This window comes from Rhipicephalus microplus, chromosome 3 (assembly GCF_043290135.1).
Source record: "Rhipicephalus microplus isolate Deutch F79 chromosome 3, USDA_Rmic, whole genome shotgun sequence".
Classification (NCBI taxonomy): domain Eukaryota; kingdom Metazoa; phylum Arthropoda; class Arachnida; order Ixodida; family Ixodidae; genus Rhipicephalus; species Rhipicephalus microplus.
The window spans coordinates 141125178-141140778 of NC_134702.1; positions in this window are offsets into that span (position 1 = coordinate 141125178).

Here is a 15601-nt window from a genome sequence, read left to right on the forward strand (position 1 = left end):
CAACGAAGGAGCGCGAGTGTCTTTGGCCGAGGGTAAAAGACGAAGAAGTCGTTGCAGTCTGTTTTCCTGCGATCGATAAATCGTATTCGTTTGAGGCGCTTTGTGTGCTCATCGATCTCGCGTCGTCACAATATTTTTGCGTGGTAATCATCATAATACTCTCTCGTTAAAATGCAATGCACAACTTGGTATTTGTAATTTTATGCACCATGTGAAATATCATAAAATCATCGTCATCAGACTGAGTGCACCCACTGCAGGGCTAAGGCTTCTCCCATGATCCGCCAATCAACGAAGACTTCTGCTGTGTGATTCCTTTATATATATGCAAACATTTATTCTCCTAAGCCTACCCAACATTCTGCTTCCCCCTCACACGTTTGCCTTCTCTAGAAATTCAGTCAGTTACCCTTAATGACCACCGGTTATCTTGCCCACGCGCTACGTGCCCAGCTCATCTTCATTTCTTCTTCTTGGTTTATATTGTGATATCCTTAAGTTCAGTTTGATTCCTCACCCACTCTGCTTTCTTTTTGTCTCTTAAGGCTACTCCTTTCCATAGCTAGCTGCGTCGTCCTCAATTTAGGCTCAACACCCTTTGTGGCCGCCAGGACTTTGTACCGTAAGTAAGTAACGGGAAGATGCAGCTGATATATACCCTCCTCTCGAGCACTCGTGGTACCTTACCATTCATGCCCCACCGTGGTGGTAGTGGCTTATGTACTCGGCTGCTGACCCGCACGTCGTGGGACCGAATCCCGGCTGTGATGGCTGCCTTTCTCATGAAGGCGGAAATGCTATAAGCCAATGTGCTCCGATTTCGGTGCATGCTAAAGAAACCCAGGTGGTCGAACTTTCCGGAACTCTCCACTATGGCTCCACTCCTTCATAATCATATGGTGGTTTTTAGACGTTAAACCTCCCATATCAATCAACAGCCTACCATTTATGATTTGAGAATACTTGCCGATTATGATCCACCCCATCCTTGTTCTAATAGCTACTTCACTCTCGTGGTTCGGCTGCACGGATACTACCTTTCCTAAATAGACATAATACTTTCGTACTTCCAACAACTATGATGTTGTTATTTAATTATTGATTTGCCCTTTTGAACGCCATTCTGGCTCTTTGCTTGCAACTGTGTCTATATATGTTGCGACTGTTTATATATATGATGCAGGAAGTCTTTTTTTAGTTTAACCGCATCCTATCTTTCTTTAAAGAACCCCTGCCAGCGCGAGCTTTGATTGCGAGTTTTTTTACAGTAATTTAGAGCATTGGGTCTTGTAATGCCAAAATTATATCGTAAATTCTCTAACGCATCGTATAAATAATGATAGTGGTGTTAATTCAGAACGATTTTGTGTCAGTTCAAAACGCCCGCATGAATACCATAACAAACTAGCGCCATGCAGTAGCGCAGCGCCTGAGGCATGCGTGTGGTTAAAAATGAAACGATGTGGGTGGTTTGAGCGGGTCTCCCTCAGAAAAAAAAAAACAAAATAATTCCTGACGTAAGCAGCCAAAACCACCTTGAGAGAAGCCTGACAACTGAGCAAGAGGAGTGATGAATAATAGTCCTCGCCGGGTGCTAGTTAGAGTAACTGCACGCCCCGCAAATTTTGACCCTACAGCATCACAAGGAGAGTCGCGGTCTACGTCAAACGAGAGAATATGTAGATTGCGCCTGAATACTTGCAAGAGCACGCAGCCGTACTTTAAAACGAAATTAAAACGCTTAAAATGCCTTCTAGGCTACGCTCATCACTAATAATTGGTCACACGTGGCCCCGCATACAGGACTGCCAAAAAACACAAGCATACCGAATTTCCAAATTTTGTGTCAGGGGTCCTTTAAACCAGTATGAAAGAGACGATAAATAATATTGCAACAGAGACTGCTGAATAGGTTTATACCAGGAGAACCAGCGAGCCACTATGCAAGCGTCTGCAATGTCGCGCACCGGCGCGTGCCTTCTGCGGCACCGTGAGACATGCTCCTCATGCTCGGGCTCGTGACAGTAGCCTGATCTGCTGGTTGTTAGAAAGGTGTTCACGGGAGACGTCCGTGTAGAATGCTTTACTATACTCTTTTCTCCTCCTCGCAGAGCGGCCTCTACTCCATTGGTGAAATATTCTGCCAAGTTTTGTGGGACAGATAATGTCGACACTGAAGAATAGTTGCCGTTGTACGAACTTACAAGTAAAAATTACCGCTGAAATGACACCCTTATGTTGATTAACATTTTCCTCTACTTGAAAGAAAATCAAAAGTGTGTTTCGAGAATCGCGGAGACAAAATCGAAAGCTGGGATGCGTACAAAAAAAAAAGATGCGCACCCTTTCCTGCAAGTGTGTGGGTAGAAAGTTAGCGGCCAAGAAGGAGTTTGCATTTCGTGTGCAAACGTTAGCAGAGTCCTACGTGACTTACATACAAGAAGTCAGTCCTGTATGTAAGTCATGTGGGACTCTGCTTTGCCCTTTGCCGAAAACAAGACAACGGCATGGCAGAAACCGTGAAAATAGCACGCATATGTAAAGGCATAGCAAATGATGCGTTCAACCTTCTCATTTGCAAGGACTGTAATACAGTGGATGCCATCAAGGAGTCAGAGTGTTTTGGGGACGTAGAAAGCTGACGCATCTCCCACCATTTCACTCTGTCTGCCAACACAGAAGCAACACAGTTGTTTGAAGACGGGCGTGCTCTACAGGCGCCGTAAACTGCAGAGCACGTGACCAAGATCATCTGACGTGAACTTGAAGCTCTGTCTCCTGCGCCCACCTCCTCCCATGCCTGTGACTCTAGCCCTGAGATGGTGCCACTGGTTCATGCCATTGTGCGACAAGAGCTTTTCCATGCTGAACAGGCCTCTGAGTGCACTACGACTCCCTCACAACCAATCGACCGTCGTCGACCCCTGTTTCGTATGCCCAAAGTCCAAACCTCTCTGTGCACCCTTGCAATCCAGCTGAATGGAGTACTGCTGATGATTGGTCAATTTTATTCAACTGCCACTGTATCGGACACGTTGCCCAGCATTGTAACTTCCGGTGGTATTGGCATCAGGCATTTTATGAGTACAACTATCGCCAAGAAAGGGATCATGATTATTTTCAATCTTACCGGGAATCAGCCCTATACATAAAGTCGTTCCTTCCATGCCATATTGTCATCGTCGTTCACCCTCTCCGCATGCTTGCTCGTTATCTTGCTCGCCTCAATTCGGCCATCCAACGTAGCCGACTGAACAACTGCCGCGAGAAATCTAGATGATGCTGCATCGACCACTTCCTCGTCAAATGATCTGACCATGCTGCCGACCAGATGTAACAGCATTGACGTCGACGTAGGCGACACATCCACTGTTGCACTTGTGGATAAAGCGGCTCACCTATCAGTCAATAATTCGGAACTTCGTTTCCATGTTTGAAAAGTTTCAATGCCATTCACAGAACCACTCATTCAGGTCACCGACGCTGGCACGTTTCCCTTGACTGGAATGTGCTCCGCGTGTAAATGTGTTGCTGATCGCTCCATGGCCGTACTAGTTGCTGTGCTCAAAAAATGTTCCAGTCAACTTATCCTTGGCATGAACTTTTTATCCGCCCACACTTCTCCTATTGATATTAGAAACGGCGTGCTTTAGCTTAATTTACCGTCTTACCATGACCACCCAACATCAGCTCAACCACCTCTGTGTTCTGTAGATCCCGTTCACCTGGCACCTCAAACCATTACCTACGTGAATATGAAGTCTGTCTCTTCTATTCCCGACGGTGGTTACATGCTGACACCTAATGCTGACGCCTTGATGGCCAGAAATGTGTTCATGCCTCACACAATTTTGACAATCACGAGAAATGCAGCATGTCTTCTGATCCTAACCTTCAGCTGGCGCGCACAAGATTTCCCATGGAGATGGCATGAGTTTGCCAAAAGTCTTCTGCAGATGCTGCAATTTCGGCATTTATTGCCGACGCTTGTTCGGCCTGTACTCTATTCTCCTCCTCGCAGAGCGCAGCGGATGCCAACGTTGATAAGAGGATCGTCCTGGGTTTCCTTCCAGCGCAGACAGTTGATATTCGGTGCCTCCTGAGTTTCTATCATGACATGTTACTTTCATGACCGCCCTTTGGGGCAAACATCCTTCGTAACTTACAGGATCAACACTGGAGACGTCAGCCCCATCCGACGGGGTCTTTAGCACGTGTATCATGCTGAGTGACAAGTTATCTAGCATGGAGTTGAAAATTTACAAAAACGTCATCGAACCATCCTTCAGTCCATGGGCATCGCCAGTCGTGCTAGTCAAGAACAGCAGCGGAGCTTCTACGTAGACTACCATCAACTAAACAAAGTTACACCAAAGGAAGTGTTGACAATGCTCTCAACTGCCAACATTGTCTGCCTACTTCCCATATATTGAATTACAATCAGGATACTGCCAGATTTCTGCCATCATTGAGGCCGAGAGAAAACCACAATCATTACACCGGATCGACTTTTTCTGTTCAAGGTTATGGAATTAGGATTGTGTAATGCTCACCTACATTTGCCACACCTCCTGTTTGAATACAAGTGGTCAACGTGTCCGTAGTATATTTATGACATAATCCTATTTTCACCCACATTTGAAGGTAACCTTAGTCACCTGTCGGCTGTTTTTGAGGTTTTCCGGACAGGAGGCAGTGAACTCCACTCTTCCAAATGTCGTTTTGGCCAACAGAAAAATCACTATGTTAGGCAAGCTTGTTAGTGCTTGAGGCGTGCAACTTAATCACGACAAAACTCATGTCCTCGAAGATTATTCCGCTGCGCGAAAGCTTTATCGGCAAATGTGCTTACCTTTGGTGTTCTGTGAAGAATTTCGCCGACAATGCCGACCACTTACGGACCTACTGAAAAAGAATGACTTTTTATTTGGGTAATTATCAAGCAACTGCGTTCAGCACCCTGACAACATTACCTACTTTCTCGCCCATCTAGAAATTTTTCGACCAGTCAGCCCATACATAAGTTTCGGCCGATGCCAGCAGACATGGCATCGGCGCTGTTCTTGCCCACCGGCAACGAGGACAGGGTGGCGTCATCGCTTATGCCTGTCGCTTCCTTTTTACTTCAAAGAGTAAGTTTACCATCACAGAGTGTGAGTGTCTCGCACTAGTCTGGGCCATCAGCAAATTTCGACCATACTTGTTTGACCGCACCTTTTTTTGCAATAACAGTTCACCATGCCCTGTGCTGGCTGTGTTTCTTAAAGATCCCACTTGATGACTTCGACGTTGGGCGTTGAAAGTACAAGAATACAGCTTTGACATTGCATACAAATCTGGCCGTATGCACCAGGATACCGACTGTCTATTCCGTCAGCCAGTGCACCCATTCGGACTTTCAGCGTGATTTCGATCATAGTGTCTTCGTCATATCTCCTTTCACCAACATACGCAAAGAACACCTCAGCGATGTTCACTTGCGGTCTATCATGCACCACCTACGTTTTCCATACGTACACTCGTCACTACGCTTGTTTGTTCTACGCTATGGAAGTCTTTACCGACTCAACAGCAGCGTCGAGGGACCAGAGCTACTACTCGTAGTTTCTGCGACACTCCATTCCGCTGTTCATGAACAGCTTCACGACGCTCACACCACTGGCCATCTCTGGGTCACGCGCACGTGTGATTGCATGCGATGCTGATTCTTCTGGTCATGCCATTATCATTCTGGGTGCTGATACATTGCTGCTTGTCAGTCCTACTAGCACTCCGAACTTTCTACTTTTCCACCAGCTGGTCCACTCCAACCAACTCCAGCGTCTTTGACTGGAAAGAAGTGAATTGCCGTAGGCACTGACTGTGGCACACAATGCGTTATCAGCCCCACCAAGGTGGTCTAGTGACTAAGATAACCAGCTGCTCACCTGCAGGTTGTGGAATCAAATCCCAGCTGCGGTGGCTGCATTTTCGATGGAGGCAAAAATGCTGTAGGCCTGTGTGCTTATGTTTGCGTGCACATCAAAGAACCCCAGGTGGTCGAAATTTCCGGAGTCCTCCAATAGCGTCTCTCAAAATTATATGGTGGTTTTGGCGCGTTCAACCCCACATATGTATCAATCAAAAATACGCTATCCCGTGAGCACTACCGACAAGCTGTGCCACTGACGTCGCAGACATTTTGCTTCTCGACGTCATTCTTCACCGTGACGCTTCCCGACAGCTGCTGAGCAATTGTGGTTACTCATTTTTTCCTAAATAGTAAGCTCCTACTTTCTCTCTTGTTCAAAGCGTTACAAGCTCACTACGACCTACCACTCGCAAACAAATGGTATTACCGAGCACCTCAATTTAACACTGGAAGCGGCGCTCTCCATGTAAGTTTTCAATGATCACCTTGATTGGGGCGGTGGTTTGCCTAATGGCCAGTTCTCATACAATTTGTCACACCGCAACTCCGCTGGCTTTTTCCCTTTCATTTATTGTTTCGCTGCCTCGAGTGTTACCCTTCGGCACCTTTCTCTCATCAACTACACAAATGGTTACAGAGTAGGCCGGGGATGCCACTGCTCGGGCTGAAGCGGCCCGCCAGATTACACGGAAACGTCTTTCTGCTTCACAACTGTCGCAGAAATGCCGCTATGATAGCCATCACAGAATATTTTCCCATTCTTCGGGCTTGGTGGTCTTCTTCAGGACACCATGCCACCACAATAGCTTGTCTTCGAAGATTCTATCTGGCCGCTCCGGCCCTTGCAATGTTGTACGCCAGCTTACTGCAGTCACATACGAGATCACTCAGCTTGACAGTCATTTATTGTCACCGTACTCACGTTTGACGCCGTGCACGTTTTACGTCTCGAATTATACATATGTATCCGCATATAATCCTACTCTCCTTTCGGCGCCGAGACGGTGCTACTGGCGGCGGGGTTACATGTTACACGACATTGGGAACGAGAGAGCATCAGGTAGACAATGAAGATGGCAAATGCAATCACGCTCGAGTACTTGTTGTTTCGCCATCTGGCTGCAGCTGCCTCGGACTCTCCCTGTTTAATTTGTAAATATTCTCTTCAGTCACGAACTAATAAAGACAATCAGAAACGAAAGAAATTTGAATCGCGTGATTCCAAGGCACTCATAACTACAATCAAAGAGAGAAAATCAAAGAATGTGTGGTTCTGTGGTAGTTTCAGTAATAAAAAATGAGTGTGAAATTAATTATCTAATTCTGCCTCCAATGAGCTTCAGTATTTCCATAAAAAGTCACAGCTTTGCCGCAAAGGAGATGCATTAAAAGCGATAGCGACAAGCTGGAAAGCCGTGCGAAATATGACAAGCAGATCGAAACGTGCCCCGTGTTTCTCACGCACAGATGGCGCACGAAACGTACTCTCAAGTACAGATGAACGCGAATAATTGTCTCAGTTGTTACTTCGCTGTGTCTGAAAAGCGAGCCCTTTTCGCAAAGGGAGGCTGTGCAACGATTGCAGTGACCTTTTTACGCCCCGTAACCACAACACAATTGTTCCAGTGCTCCAACGCCAGCCAAGACGTATGATATTCCTTACCGGTAGGTAACGGCACACGAGAGATCGTTCACTCTCCTTCTCTCCGCGGCCCAAAACAAGCGTGAGAGATGAGAGCCGCCGCGCCCTCATTTTGCCACCTTGCTACCCAGTATGAAACGTGACAAAACTGACGTCTTTTGAAACGACACCTGTATCTATTACACCACACCGTTTCCTGAACAGTTCTCGAGGCGTAGTGTCTGATCAAGACCTAATTAACCTCACAGATTGAGCTTCTTGAGGGTTGGAACGAACAGCATGTAACGCATGTACACAGAATTAAGATTAGACATGACAACAAAGAAACCCCGACATAGCACCCCATTCTTGCATTTTGCACAAGCACACTTCCAGAATTTATTGAAACAGGCTACTTTAAGTTAAAGGTCTTACCCTACATCCCCAATCCCCGACGTTGTTTTAACTGCCAGCAATTCGGCCACGGATCGCATAGCGGCCGCGGCCGTCAAACCTGTTTAAAGTGTAGTTCGCACGAACACGCTACAGACAAATGTGAAGAAGCAACTACCCACTGCGCGAACTGCGATGGTGGACACCCCGCTAACTCTCGCGCGTGCCCTACATGCAAACATAAAATGAAGTACTTAGCTGAAAGGAAAGCGAAACATCTCGTTTTAGAAGGTGCGCAAGTGTCTATAATGCAGGGACCTTCATTCTCGGCGGTGGCACGAAAGGAGCAGTACCACCAAAATCCGCGGCGCCCGCACATACCACACAATGTGTACGAATGGCAGCGCCATTCACCCCCTCAGCGGAAGTAGCACAGGCTCTACCGCCACGAAAATGCTTGCAGGTCTCTAGACCTGAAGCCCCAGGGCGTTCTGTCTCGACAGATAGCCCTAAGACTTTCATGCCCGCACGCGTGAACCGCGAGCGGGCATCCAGCCCTTCGTTCGAGGTGATGGACACAACAGCAAGTCCTACTGTGTCTTCGGCACCGAAGAAAAGGCGCGGCTCTTTCGAGCACACCAGAAAGCCAAAACCGTGATCACGGGGCTTGACAACGGCTCCTGACTTAACGCAATACTTCCTTAGTACACACGGCACTCATTTACACTCATAATGGATAAACAAATAATACAATGGAACGTCAGAGGTCTGCTTAGAAACCTCGATAATATACGGGAACTTTTACACATACATTCCCCAGAAGTGTTGTGTGTACAAGAGATGCATTTAAATTCCAGGAACACCAAATTTCTACGTCGTTATGTAGTACTCAGAAAGGACCGCAATGACGCTGGATCGTCATCTGGTGGTGTGGCCATTACAGTTAATCAGGGCGTGGCACGTACACATCTACCACTACAAACATCCCTTGAGGCAGTGGCTGTTCAAGCAGTTCTTTTGAACAAAGTTGTCACCATCTGCTTTCTTTACGTATTTCCATAGTATCGTCTAGAAAAAAGAACATGAATTCCAGTCACTGATATATGAACTACCAGAACCTTATGTGGTCCTTCAGGACTTGAATGCACCTAATGGTCTACGGGGTGACTCTCGTTCCGATGTGCGAGGTCGCTTAATCGATCAGTTTGTCTTTTCTTCGGGTGCGTGCCTATTGAATAAGTAACAGCCAACATACTTTAGCCTCGCCAACAAAACCTACTCATGCATAGATATCAGCATTGTGTCCCCATCGCTTGTACCCCTGCTTCAATGGAAAGTGATCAAAAATCCTTTCAGAATTGACTACTTTCCGATCATTCTGATTGCTCCACTAGACAAAAGTCATCCACGTGTTCCCAGATGGCAGACAGACAAAGCGGACTGGGAAAAGTTTGGAGAAGCTACTCGCCTAAGTTGGTCGGACATACGTCAATTAAGTATAGATGCAGCTGTAGACTTTTTGAGAGCACTTCTTATTAATGTTGCAACAAAGTGTATCCCACAAACTGGAAAGTCCACCAGGCAACATATTCCTTGGTAGAACAGTGAGTGTCGGAATGCACGTAGAACGGACAATAAAGCATGGAAGCTGCTTCGAAACTGTCCGACAGCGGAGAATCTTACAAATTTTAAAAACATAAAGTCTCAAGGAAGAAGGACGCGCCGGCAGGCTGGAAGGGAAAGTTGGCACAACTTTATATCAGACATCAATTCATATTCACAGGAGGCTTAAGTCTGAAACATGGTTACGAGAATAGCAGGAAGACAAGTACATGAACTCCTCCTCGTAAACACACAAGGTAACAGCTTAGAAGATCAAGCAAACTTTCTCGGCGCACACTTCGAACAAGTGTCCAGCTCGTTACACTTTACTGAAGCCTTCCAAAGATACGAAACAAGAATTGAAAAGCAGAAACTAGAACACAAATGCACAAAACACGAACCATACAACCAATCTTTCGGCTTAGCTGAGCTCCAAACATCACTGAATATCTGCAGTCATTCCGCCTCAGGTTTTCATCGTTTGGTGTACGAAATGTTGAAAAACCTACCAACCAAAACGCGAAAAACCCTACTTTGCTTGTACAAGGCTATGTGGTTTACTGGCGCCATCCCTATTTCCTGGAAAGAGGCTATAATTATTCCCATTTTAAAAGAGGGCAAGGACCCTTCCTCAGTTTTGAGTGATTGGCCCATTGCACTAACAAGCTGCCTTTGTAAACGTTTTGAAAAGATCATAAACCGCGAACTTTTACATTTTCTTGAAAGATTTCTTCAAGTAACGGGAGTATCGCAAGGTGGTGGACTAAGTTGTACACTTTTTTATTATCGAAATGAATTCCTTGCCCCTGTCCATCCCCCGCAATATGTTCTATTGTATATATGTTGATAACATTCAGCATGGCTTTAAGCCATGCAACCTGACAATGTGTGAGTCGCAGGTTCAGCTAGGTTTAAAGAAGGTCTCCGAAATGGGCACAGGAAAATGAATTCCGACTGAACCCACAAAAAAGCACGTGTATCTTGTAAACCCGAAATGGAGGCATGTACTCAAAACCTGACATTCAATTGAATGATAAACGCCTGTCTTTTAATGCCGAGCATAAATTATTAGGCCTATTCTTGGATAACAAGCTAACCTTCATACCGCGAATCAAGTATTTGAGAACAAAATATGGAAAAACCATGAATGTTCTAAACGTTTTTTCACGTACTACGTGGGGTAGTGGCAAGCAATGTCTCGTGAATTTGTATAGAAGTCTCATTCGCAGCCGCTTAGACTATGGCGCCATTGTTTACCAGTCTTCGACACCAAGTGCCTTGAATATACTGGACACCGAGCACCATTTGGGCATCCGCCTTTCTACGGGTGCTTTTTGCACCAGCCCTGTGGAAAGCCTGTATTTTGAGTCAAATGAGTGGTCGCTTCATCTGCAGACAACTTACAAGTCCTTTGGAGACTTCCTTAAGGTGAAAGCGGATAAAAAGCGCCCCTCATACTTCACTTATAACAATTTGTCGGGCTTCATCCTGTTTCAAAACAGGCCTTGGATGAGGCAGCCCTACTCAGTTCACCCGAAGAGTCCAGCTGAGGAAATTTGTGTGTCACTTGAACACAGTTTAATGGCTCCTGCAGCATACCCACCACCATGGCAGTTGCAGACTATATACTGCAATGTGTCATTCTAGAACCTACAAAACACGCGCCCATTGCCCATATCTGAACATTATTTCTGGAACTTCAACACATATACACATGTCCTGAGTTATTTACAGATGCCTCTAAATCCTTTGTGTCCTACGTTGCTGTCGGCCGAACCTTTTCAGATACTGACCCTCTAGATTCAGACACAAGTCTCTTCACAGCGGAAAATTAAACGATACTTGCAGCTGCTAAACACATCAAACAATTATAACTACAAAAAGCAGTAATTTATACGGAGTCCCTCAGTGTGTTAACTGCTCTGCAAACTCTTAAAAATCAAAAAACACTGTCTTCGTCTCATTTTACTCTATTTTATGCACACTCCACACACTCAAACAACATGTCGTAGTCTGCTGGGTGCCAGGGCACGGTGAGATCCAAAGCAACGTGATGACGGATAAGCTTGCTGCATCTTTCTACGAAAGCACTGCCACTACACCCATATCAATCCTAGCCTTTCACCTTGTACCGTCTCTCAAAAGAAAGCTCACGTACTGCTGGCAGAGCAAGTGGGATAGACACCCACAAAACAAACTACATGTTATTTAACCACACCTTGGTCATTGGCCGCCAGCATGAAAACAGCGTCGTACAGAGGTAACATTAACAAGGATCAGGATAGGACACACATACACGACACACTCATATCTTTTGTCTTGTGGCAATCCACCATTGTGTGACAGATGTGGTAAGAGAGGAACAGTTCTTCACATTTTAATTTAGTGTGAACAAGTAAACACACTAAGAAGACAACACTTTCTTTTACCCTGCCGACAACATATACCATTACAACCCGCAACGTTCGACGGTAGGGAACCACTTTTCACTCATAAATTGCTGCTAGCTTTTAAAGAGGTGTCCGCTTCTACCAAGTAATATACTCAGGCAATGCGTAACATGACCTCTCAAAAGAGGTTGCTGCTGTGTTGGCTACATTGAAAAGCACTTTCCTCGTGGCCCTTGGGCACAAGGGTGCTGATGAGGCACTTGTGCTAGTGCCAAATATCTTTACACACACTTTTATAAACAAAACGTTTCGTCACCCATTTTTACAATACATTTCACATCACTGATATATTTCATTACTTGTATGTTTTACCCATTTCAGCGTGATAAATTTTAAGGCCCCTTTACAGCCACCCAACATATTCATTGTTCCCATCTCGTCTTATGACCTGGCGCACTTTGTCCATCAAATGGCCCTTGCGCCCCAAAACACCACACATCATCAGATATAGATAGCTTGCCGTTTGTACGTTTAAGTAGGTGGCCCTCAGTGACTCAGCTGTGAACGCCAACGCGGAGGTCCCACATTTCATTCCGCGCACCGCAGTATTTTATGGTGATTTCCTTCTTGTGATATATATATATATATATATATATATATATATATATATATATTGTGGGCTGTTAGTATACGCATCCTCTTCACCGGTACATTATCATCATTATCATGTGTGGCTCATGCATCCTTATCGTTGTCGCGTAGCATGATTATCTTGGCTCATTCATCGTAGCTGTCGGCTGCCGGTTCCTCGGGCCTAATAAAAGGTAATCCAAACCAAGACTTCATACGTGGTGGACGTGCTGTTAGATCCTCCGCCATCCTCTCGACCACTCTACCCCCTGGAGCTATGTTCAGGTCGCCGCTTGGGCCAGGTGTCCGCAAATATGTCGCACCAAGATGAGGCCGGTGCTGCAGCCGTTCCCACTCAACCACCGCGTGCCGCGCCTTATTACGTCATCAACAGCCTCCAGCGTGAGCCCCATCCCTTCGCTGGTATGCGCGGGGAAGATGTGGAAGAATGGCTGGACGATTTCGAACGTGTCGGCGCTGCTAACCGGTGGGATAGCACCTACAAACTCGCTCACGTGTCATTCTACCGCACGGGTGTCGCGAAGACGTGTTTCCTCAACCACTTCATCGACAACCCCGACTGGTCAGCCATCAAAGATCAGCTTCGCCATGTCTTTGGCACACCGGCTGTTCGTTCGGCTCTCGCAAAGAAAGCTCTCGCGACTCGGAAACAGCACATCGGGGAGTCGTACACATCCTACATCGAGGATGTTCTTTCACTTTGCCGCCGGGTTGACACACCAATGACAGAATCAGACAAGGTGCGCCAGCTTCTTAAGGGGATTGCACCCATCGCATTTAATGCGCTTGCAATCCAGAATCCGGCTACCGTTGCTGACGTTGCGACAACTGGTCAGCGCCTCGAAGAACTTGAGTCTATGCGCCTACAATCAGACAGTGACGCGGCCCGTATTACGACTGATCCAAACCTGCGAGACACGATAAGGGCGATTATACGTGAAGAATTAGAATCAATGGGATTCACACTACCTTTCGTGTGTCCCGTTCAGTCCTCTTCAACGTCATTGCGGGATGTCATCAGGGAAGAGCTCACGTCCATGACCCACATGGCCAACCTGCAGCCCATTGTCTCTCGTACTCTACCATCGTTCCCGCACACCGCCGCCGCACCACCAGGCACCGTCAGCTCGACGTCCCCGCCACGAACGTACGCGTCGGTTGCTGCCGCACCTCCCACAAGCTTTCCGACGAGCTTTTCATCACCACCGCGTGAGCCGTCACCTGTCCCTCTGACTTCTCTCTCTCCTGGTGCAATTAGCGCAAACTAATACCCTCCTCATCGATCGACTCGGCCTACGTGCTATTATTGCAGCTATCGTGGTCACATTGCACGCTTTTGCCGCAAGCGCCAGCAAGACGAGCGCCGAGGGTATGACATACGCGAACGGGACTATACCGCAGGAGCCTTGTACCAGGGCCGCCGTTATTCGTCACCACCGCGTTGGTCTCCATCTCCGCCAGCATCGGGTGAACTGCGCAGTAGTCACCGATCAACCCGACGCTGTTCACCGTCGCCTTACCAGCGCTCTTCTTCTCCTCTTCAGCCTGCTTCCCTTACTTCTGATCGGCGTCCGGAAAACTAAGCGATGCAGTTTTTGGAGGACAAACTGCATTCCAACACAGGACTCCAATTTCTCCAGCGCGCCCCTACGATATGATTGCGGTCACAGTTGAGAGAGTGGACGTTGATGCTTTGGTGGACACTGGGGCTGCGTTTTCTGTTATTCGTGCTGATTTGTGTGCCCGTCTTCGAAAAGTCACGACGCCTTATGATGAACCGACACTAGTTACAGCCCAGGGAACAATGATTCGTCCTTGCGCTCTCTGTACTGCCCGTGTACTAATCGACGAAATTCTTCATCATATAGAATTTGCTGTGCTATCCCCGTGCTCCCATGAACTCATTTTAGGCTGGGACTTTCTTTCATCTGCTTCTGCGGCTATTTGCTGTGCCCAACGTGTCGTCCATCTTACTGACATGGACCACTTGCTCAACGACAAAACCTACAGGCCACTTCGACTCATCGCTGCAGTAGACATCGAGTTACCACCAAACGAACATCAATTAGTGACAGTTTTGTCCAACGATGTCGACACTGGTGACATTTTGGTCACTCCGTCACCATGTTGCCTTAATAAAGGCATAGCTCTGGCATCAGGTGTGGCTCGCTTCAACAATGGATCAACTGTCCTCGCTGCTACCAACACCACACAAGATAAAATTTTACTGCCACGGGGCACTACTGTCGCCTGCGTTGCCGATCTACAGCCTGTGTGCGTTGTGCCTCTTACCCCTGTCTCCTCTAAAGGCCATCCTGCAGATCATGCTGCTTCCTCGGCCTTTACAGCAGCCATCAACAAAGACTTGAATGACTCACAGAAGCAGCAGCTGCTTTATTTGTTGGAAAAGCATGCAAACTCTTTTGACGTTCATTCATCCACCCTGGGCCAGACAACTGCTACAGCACATCGTATTCAGACCGCCGGAACATCCATTGTGCACCGCCGTCCATACCGCGTCTCTCTAGCTGAACGAAAAATCATTGAAGAAAGCGTAGACGATATGATCCAACGGGAGATAATCCGACCCTCAACGAGTCCTTGGTCGTCGCCCATCGTTCTGGTACGTAAAAAAGACGGTTCCGTACGATTTTGTGACGATTACCGAGCACTCAATATGATCACTAGAAAGGACGTATACCCCATGCCACGCATCGACGACGCCCTAGATTCCTTACAGGGTGCTGAATACTTTTCGAGCCTCGACTTGCGTTCCGGCTATTGGCAAATCCCCATGCACGAAGATGATGAGGAAAAAACTGCGTTTGCAACCCCGGACGGCCTATACGTATTCAATGTTATGCCGTTCGGTCTATGCAATGCGCCCGCAACTTTTGAGCGCATGATTGACACCGTGCTGCGTGGCCTGAAATAGAAGACTTGCCTATGTTACCTCGATGACATTGTTGTCTTTTCATCGACGTTTCCTCAACATCTGCAACGCTTGGACGAGGTCCTGACTTGTCTTGCGGG